Source organism: Saccopteryx bilineata, chromosome 8 (genome assembly GCF_036850765.1).
Source record: "Saccopteryx bilineata isolate mSacBil1 chromosome 8, mSacBil1_pri_phased_curated, whole genome shotgun sequence".
NCBI classification, from domain to species: domain Eukaryota; kingdom Metazoa; phylum Chordata; class Mammalia; order Chiroptera; family Emballonuridae; genus Saccopteryx; species Saccopteryx bilineata.
The window spans coordinates 46,735,398-46,743,497 of NC_089497.1; positions in this window are offsets into that span (position 1 = coordinate 46,735,398).

Here is an 8,100-nt window from a genome sequence, read left to right on the forward strand (position 1 = left end):
TAACAGAAATATCTTCTCTATTTAGAACCAAAATGTTCACCTTTTACATCTACTCTACATACACCTAGTCTACTCCTACTGAGGCTCAATAAATAGAAAATAGGGGATATGAGAAAAGATGACATACTTAAATACATTCCAAATAAAAATTCTGCCCCTTTCTTTGGATAATAGATTAAACAATTTATTTATTCATTTAGACCTTTAGACAAGCTTAACTCTATCCTAGGCTTGATTTAAAAAAATAAAAAAAGTCACTCACTGATTTCTCTTTCTCTTCTTCACTGGCTTTAATGGAAATGATAATGATAACATTTTACTAAGCCATTCTACTTCTACAAATTAGAAAGTTGTATTATCTAAGTGATAGAGAATGAGGCTATTGATTAAAGTTGTAGTTTCAATGTAATCTAGCTCTATAAATTTGAAAAAAAACTTTTTATTCTCTCTATTCTCAGTATTTTCATATGCAAAATGGAGACATTCCTAAAGGTGCATATTAAATACTTGGTAAATCATTCAAAATGATTTGCTCAGTTATTTAATATGGGTCAATCGTCTGAAAGTTATTAACTTTAGACAAACAGCATACTCTTCCACAGAACTAACTTTATAATCTATAGTTTAATAATATTATCTCATCATTTACGGAGAGTAGCTATAAGAAACTTCACGATAAAACTGCTTTTTGATTTGCTATCACATAAATAAAGGGATTGTCCATTATGATATTAAGTACTCTCTTTTTTAGATTCCATGAGATACAGTCATTATAGCATATATTACCACAAAGAGTATCTGTTTCTTTAGAAAAACTGACATTTTTTTCTTCTCTCTCTCTGTCTCTCTCTTTTTTTTTTGGCTGCCAGGAAACTCAAAACATTTCTCATTCATATTTATCTCACCTCTTTGTAATATTTTTGATAAATATCATATTAATTAGCTAATTCAAATATTATGTAATGTGATCCAGATAATATATTATTAAAAATATGACTAAAAAATAAAAATATAATAAAAAAATTAAAAGTACAATGTTACTAAAATATATCCTGTCACAAAACAATTAAAACAATTAAGTTATATATATATATGCCAATTATATGCTAAAATTATATAAGCTAATATATATTTAAAGACAATAAATATAGCATAATTCTCATTTCTGGTATAGGAATAAACAAAAACACATCCTGGAATATTTCTTGTGATGGTGAAAACATCCATTATAAAATTTAGAAAATCTTTATAAATGGACTTAAACTACTAAAACTAATTCAAAAATAAATTTTTTAATAGAAATTTATTCTCTTTGAGAAAATGATTATAAGATAAAGTTTATGTACAAATATATCCACTGCAGTATTAAAATTAAAAAACTATTATATGGAACTCTATCCAACCAAAGTAAATCATGAAATAATAAAACATATAATATTTATTCAATTTCAACTTGGAATATATTTAAATTACTTAAAAAATAATATTCTGTGAAAAAAGAAGGCAACAAAAAGTATATGATGCTTAAAATTATATTGTAAAACTATACATAAACATACATACAAAATATTTTTAAAATCGTTCTAGAAGGAAATAGATCTAAATGTTAACCTTGCTTAAGACTTAGTATTAACAATTGTCTTTCCTTTTGTTTTTGACTTTTCTGCATTTTCAAATTCAGTGCAATTAATATCACATTAATCAGAAAGAATAAACACATATTTGGGGGGGAAATCAAATATGAAAAGGGAAAATATGAAATACTTTTATATTATTCAAATGGGAATTCTATTAGAAAGCATGTCTAGGCAAAGGAATTTACTATTATTCCATTTTACTATACCCCGAGATCAGTGTATTTAGTATAATTCTGAGTTTTAGTATAATGTACATTGGCCAAAATACCCTAAATACTACAAAACATTATAAGCTATCAAAAAATATTTGTGAGCAAATTTGACAATCACAGTTAACTTAATTAATTGTGAAGCTTTTCAATGTGTTGGCACAAATTATCTTGTATTGAACTGATTCTTGCTGCACTCTCCAAGGTAATCAGATTTTGTCATAATGTTTATTTTATTCAACAGGGTTGAGTGACTCAAGCTCACTCATGGCTCTCACCTCACAAGTGGAATCAAGGCTCTAACTCAAGTCATTTAAAGGTTTTAAAAAAAGCATGCTTTGTTTTTTTGTTTCTGTTTTTAATGTATTAATTGCTCTCTCTCCCCTCCCCATCTCCTTTCTTCCCTCCATCATCCCCTCACTCTACTTTCCCCACAGATTAACATCACTTGCATATATGTAAAGCAGATTACTTTCCAGGATATAGAACACATGTTATCAGTATTTGTTAAATAAAAAACCAGAGGGAAATTTTTCATGTTGGCTTGAAAGAAATCTGACTCTGGATCATCTTTATTAAGAAGATGTGTTCATTCTTCTTTCAAAAGAAAAAATAAGATACAACATCCCTTTATGTTTATAACATTCAATAAAATTGTAATAGAAGTACCTCAACATATAATAATAAAGATTTTTCTAAAATCAGGAACAAGACAAGAAATTTTACAGGAAATAAAGGTATCACTTTTTGCAGATAACATACTCCTGTATATAGAAAACCCTAAAGACTCACAAAAACAAAACAAAACAAAACAAAAAAAGCATTAGAAACAATAAAGCAATAAAGTGAAGTTGCAGGATACAAAATCAATGTACTATTCCATTTTACTATTGCTTTCCTATATGCCAACAATGAAACATTGGAAAATAAACTAAAAAATAAAAATTTTCTTTTAAAACTGCAAAAAGAACACAAAATAAAAAACCTAGAAGTAAACTTAACAAAGAATGTGAAGGACCTATAACTGAAAACTACAAAACATTATTGAAAGAAATTGGAAAAGAAACAATGAAATGGAAGAATATTCCACACTCATAGATTGAAAGAATCAACATCATTAAAATTGCTATAGTACACAAAGCAATATACAAATTTAATGCAATCCCTATCAAAATTTCAATGACACTTTTTAAAGAAATAGAAAAAAAGTCACCAGGTTGTATGGAACCATAAAAAAAAAACCCATAGCCATACTGAAGAAAAATAATGAAGTCACTACTGAACTTTAAATTATACTACAGAGCCACTATAATCAAAACAGCATGGTATTGGCAACAACAACAACAAAAAACAGACAAACAGAGCAATGGAATAGATTCAAGAGCCTAGAAATAGCCTGACCTGTGGTGGCGCAGTGGATAAAGTGTTGACCTGGAATGCTGAGGTTGTCGGTTCAAAACCCTGGGCTTGCCCGGTCAAGGCACATATGGGAGTTGAAGCTTCCTGCTCCTCCCCCCTTCTCTCTCTCTCTCTCTCTCTCTTTCAATCTCTCTCTCTCTCCTCTAAAATGAATAAATAAATAAATAAATAAAAAGAGCCTAGAAATAAAACCATATATATATGGACATACCATCTTTGACAAAGGAGCCAAAAACACACAATGGAGAAAAGAAAGTCTCTTCAATAAAAGATGCTGGGAAAATTAAAAACCACATTCAAAAGAATAACACTTGACTACAATTTATTCCCCTGCACAAAAATTAATTAAAAATAGATCAAAGATCTAAATATAAGATCGGAAATAATAAATCACATGGAAGAAAACATAGGTACTAAACTTATGAATCTTGGCCACAGAGAACAATTTATGATTTTGACCCCAAACACAAGGGGACTAAAGACAAAAATAAATGAATAGAACTATATCTAACTAAAAAGCTTCTACACAGCCAAAAAAACCAACAACAAATCAAATAGGCAACCAACCAAATGGGAGATATTTGCAATCAACAGCTCCAATAAGAGGTTAATAACCAAAATATATAAAGAACACACAAAGCTCAGCAACAAGAAAGCAAACAATCCAATTAAACAATGGGGAGAGGATCTGAACAGCCACTTCTCCCAAGACAACATATAAATGGGAACAGATATATGAAAAATCCTCATCTTCACTAGCTATTTGAGAAATGCAAATGAAAACTACAATGGGATACCACCTCATACCTGTTAGATTGACTTTCATCAACAAGACAGGTAATAACAAGTGTTAGAGAGGTTGTGCAGAAAAAGTAACCCTCATTCACTGCTGGAGGGAATGCAAATTAGTACAACCAATATGAAAGATAGTATGGTGATTCCTCAAAAAATTAAGAATAGAACTGTTTTCTCTAAATCTATGTATTCTGGTTGACCAATGTCACCCTGTTAAATTTAATTGTCAAAAAAAGAATTTTTCTAGTAACAAAGTATAGAAATGAAAAGAAAGCCTCTTCAATAAATGGTGCTGGGAAAACTGGAAAGCCACATGCAAAAGAATGAAACTGGACTACAGTCTCTCCCCCTGTACAAAAATTAACTCAAAATGGATCAAAGATCTAAACATAAGACCTGAAACAAGTACATAGAAGAAGACATAGGTACTCAACTCATGGACCTGGGTTTTAAAGAGCATTTTATGAATTTGACTCCACAGGCAAGAGAAGTGAAGGCAAAAATTAATGAATGGGACTACATCAGACTAAGAAGTTTTTGCTCTGCAAGAGAAACTGATAACAAAATAAACAGAAAGCCAAGTAATGGGAAATGATATTTTCAAACAACAGCTCAGATAAGGGCCTAATATCCAAAATATACAAAGAACTCATAAAACTCAACAACAAACAAACAAACAATCCAATATAAAAATGGGAAGAGGATATGAACAGACACTTTTCCCAGGAAGAAATACAAATGGCCAACAGATATATGAAAAGATACTCATCTTCAATAGCTATTAGAGAAATGCAAATCAAAACGGCAATGAGATACCACCTCACACCTGTTCGATTAGCTATTATTAGCAAGACAGGTAATAGCAAATGTTGGAGAGGCTGTGGAGAAAAAGGAACCCTCATACACTGTTGGTGGGAATGTAAAGTAGTACAACCATTATGGAAGAAAGTATGGTGGTTCCTCAAAAAACTGAAAATAGAACTACCTTATGACCCAGCAATCCCTCTACTGGGTATATATCCCAAAAACTCAGAAACATTGATACGTAAAGACACATGCAGCCCCATGTTCATTGCAGCATTGTTTACAGTGGCCAGGACATGGAAACAACCAAAAATCCCATCAATAGATGACTGGATAAAGAAGATGTGGCACATATACACTATGGAATACTACTCAGCCATAAGAAATGATGACATCGGAACATTTACAGCAAAATGGTGGGATCTTGATAACATGATACGAAGCGAAATAAGTAAATCAGAAAAAACCAGGAACTGCATTATTCCATACGTAGGTGGGACATAAAAGTGAAACTAAGAGACATTGATAAGAGTGTGGTGGTTACGGGGGGGGGGGGGAGGAGGGAATGGGAGAGGGAAAAGGGGGAGGGGGAGGGGCACAAAGAAAACAAGATAGAAGGTGACAGAGGACAATCTGACTTTGGGTGATGGGTATGCAACATAATTGAACGACAAGATAACCTGGACTTGTTATCTTTGAATATATGTATCCTGATTTATTGATGTCACCCCATTAAAAAAATAAAATTATTATAAAAAAAAAAAAAGAATTGACCCAGCAATTCCTCTACTGGGTATCTATCCTCAAAACTCAAAAACATTTTTATGTAAAGATGCATACACCCCCATGTTCATCGCAGCATTATTCACAGTGGCCAGGACATGGCAACAACCAAAGTGTCCCTAGATAGAGGATTGTATGAAGAAGATGTGGTACATATATACAATGGAATACTACTCAGCCATAAGAAATGATGACATTGTGCCATTTACTACAAATGGATGGACCCTGAGAACATTATACTTAGTGAAATAAATAAATCAGAAAAAGCTAAGAACTGTAGGATTTCATACAAAAGTGGGACATAAAACTGAGACTCATGGACATAGATAAAAGTGAAGTGGTTACCAAGAAAAGGGGTTGTGGCAGAGGGGATGTGGGGGAAGGGTGTGCAGAGGGATAAATACAAGGTGATACAAAATGATTTGACTTTGGGTGATGAGTTTATAACATAATCAACAGTCCAAGTGTTATAGAAATATTTACCTGAAACCTATGTACACTTACTGATCAATGTCACCCTGTTACATTTAATTTTCTAAATAATTTTTTTTTTAAAAATATCCAGTCAAAACCTTCCTTGACTAAAGAAATTTTTTTTCTAATAATTAGCCTCACTGAATTGCAGAACTGTACTTAAAATAGTAAATAAAGTCCCATATGCCTCTCATTCCATTTCTGTCAGCTGTGCTGCCCCAAACCAAATAGAAGCCAGGTACCGACTGGCTGTGCACAGGGAACATTATGTAATCCCACGTACTTTGACGCTACCACCACTGCAGCAGGTCTTCAAAATTTGTTCTGTCACTTTAAATATAATAGACAATAAATCATCCCTCGGTGACAACCTCAAAAGAAAACAGGGAAAAAATAAAAATAGCATTTAAAGGCCCATTTCTATTGCAGTGCCTCCACAAAGCTTTCAAAATCGAAGCTCCTTTGAAATGAATTTTATGCTTTTGGGGGCTTTTAAAAATGCTTCTAGAATTAACCTTGCAATTCCATGACCATATCTTCCATTAGATCCCTTAATTTGGGGCCTTTGTTACACTAGTGTTCTCATATTGGCTCATCTCAGTGCCGCTGTCCTTGGAACTCTATTCTCAATGCTTTATAGTATATTCAATGCATTTTCCCCTCCTTCCTCTTTATCTTTCTGCCAGTACTTCTTCTTTGGTCTTTTTTTTTGTTGTTGTTGTTACCATGACAGAGAGAGGGACAGATTAGGACAGACAAACAAGAAGGGAGAGAGATGAGAAACATCAATTCTTCGTTGCGGTACCTTAGTTGTTCATTGATTGCTTTCACATACGTGCCTTGACTACGGGATTACAGCAGAGTGAGTGACCCCTTGCTCAAGCCAGTGTCCTTGGGCTCAAGTTATTGAGCCTTGCTCAAACCAGATGAGCCGTGCTCAAGCTGGCGGCCTTGGGGTCTTGAACCTGGGTCCTCTGCATCCCAATCCGACACTCTACCCACTGCACCACTGCCTGGTCAGGCTTGTTTGGTCTTTATTTCTTCCTTTTTTATTCACCAAATCTAATTTTAGTTATCTTTCCTCTGAGATACCCTTTGGTTTTTGTACCTTGGACACAAATAATTCTTATTAGGCGACACTGTAGATGATTTAGAATTTTCCAGTTGGTGGAATTCAGCTGCCTTTCTCCTCCTGTAGCAGAATTTTCCAAGGCACAGCTGATCTCCGTCCATCCCTTCCTTGTAAGCCTCCCCCTCTCTTGTATTTGTTGTCCTTTCTGGTTGTTAAAATAACACGAATATAACAAATAAACTTGACTTATTTTAGTTTGGAAAAGTATCTTAATTAAATCTTGAAAGGAGTAGATAATAGATATAAACATATAAAACATTGACTTATACGAAGGGCCAGGGTTTACTTTAAGAACAGGTGACCCAATTATTGTGTAACCAGTACTCAGTTATAATGATTCATGTCCACTGATTGGGCAGTGGTGCAGTGGATAGAGTATCAGACTGGGATGTGGAAGACCCAGGTTAGAGACCCCAAGGTCGCCAGCTTGAGCATGGGCTCATCTGGTTTGAGCAAAGCACACCAGCTTGGACCCAAGGTCACTGGCTCGAGCAAGGGGTTACTCGGTCTGCTGCAGCACCATGGTCAAGGCACATATGAGAAAGCAACCAATGAACAACTAAGGTGTCGCAACGAAAAACTAATGATTGCTGTTTCTCATCTCTTTCTGTTCCTGTCTGTCTGTCCCTATCTATCACTCTCTCTATGTCTCTGTTAAAAAAAAAAAAAGATTCATGTCCATATAGTATGCCATATAGTATAAAGTGGCCTAGTAAAAGAGTATGGTTCAAGAACCTTTAAAAAATCTATGCTAAATAAAACATTTCATCTTCATACTGAAAAGCACACACATGAGGTAAAAAACAGGACAACTACTTCTTGACACTAGTACCGCATGTCTTCTTCG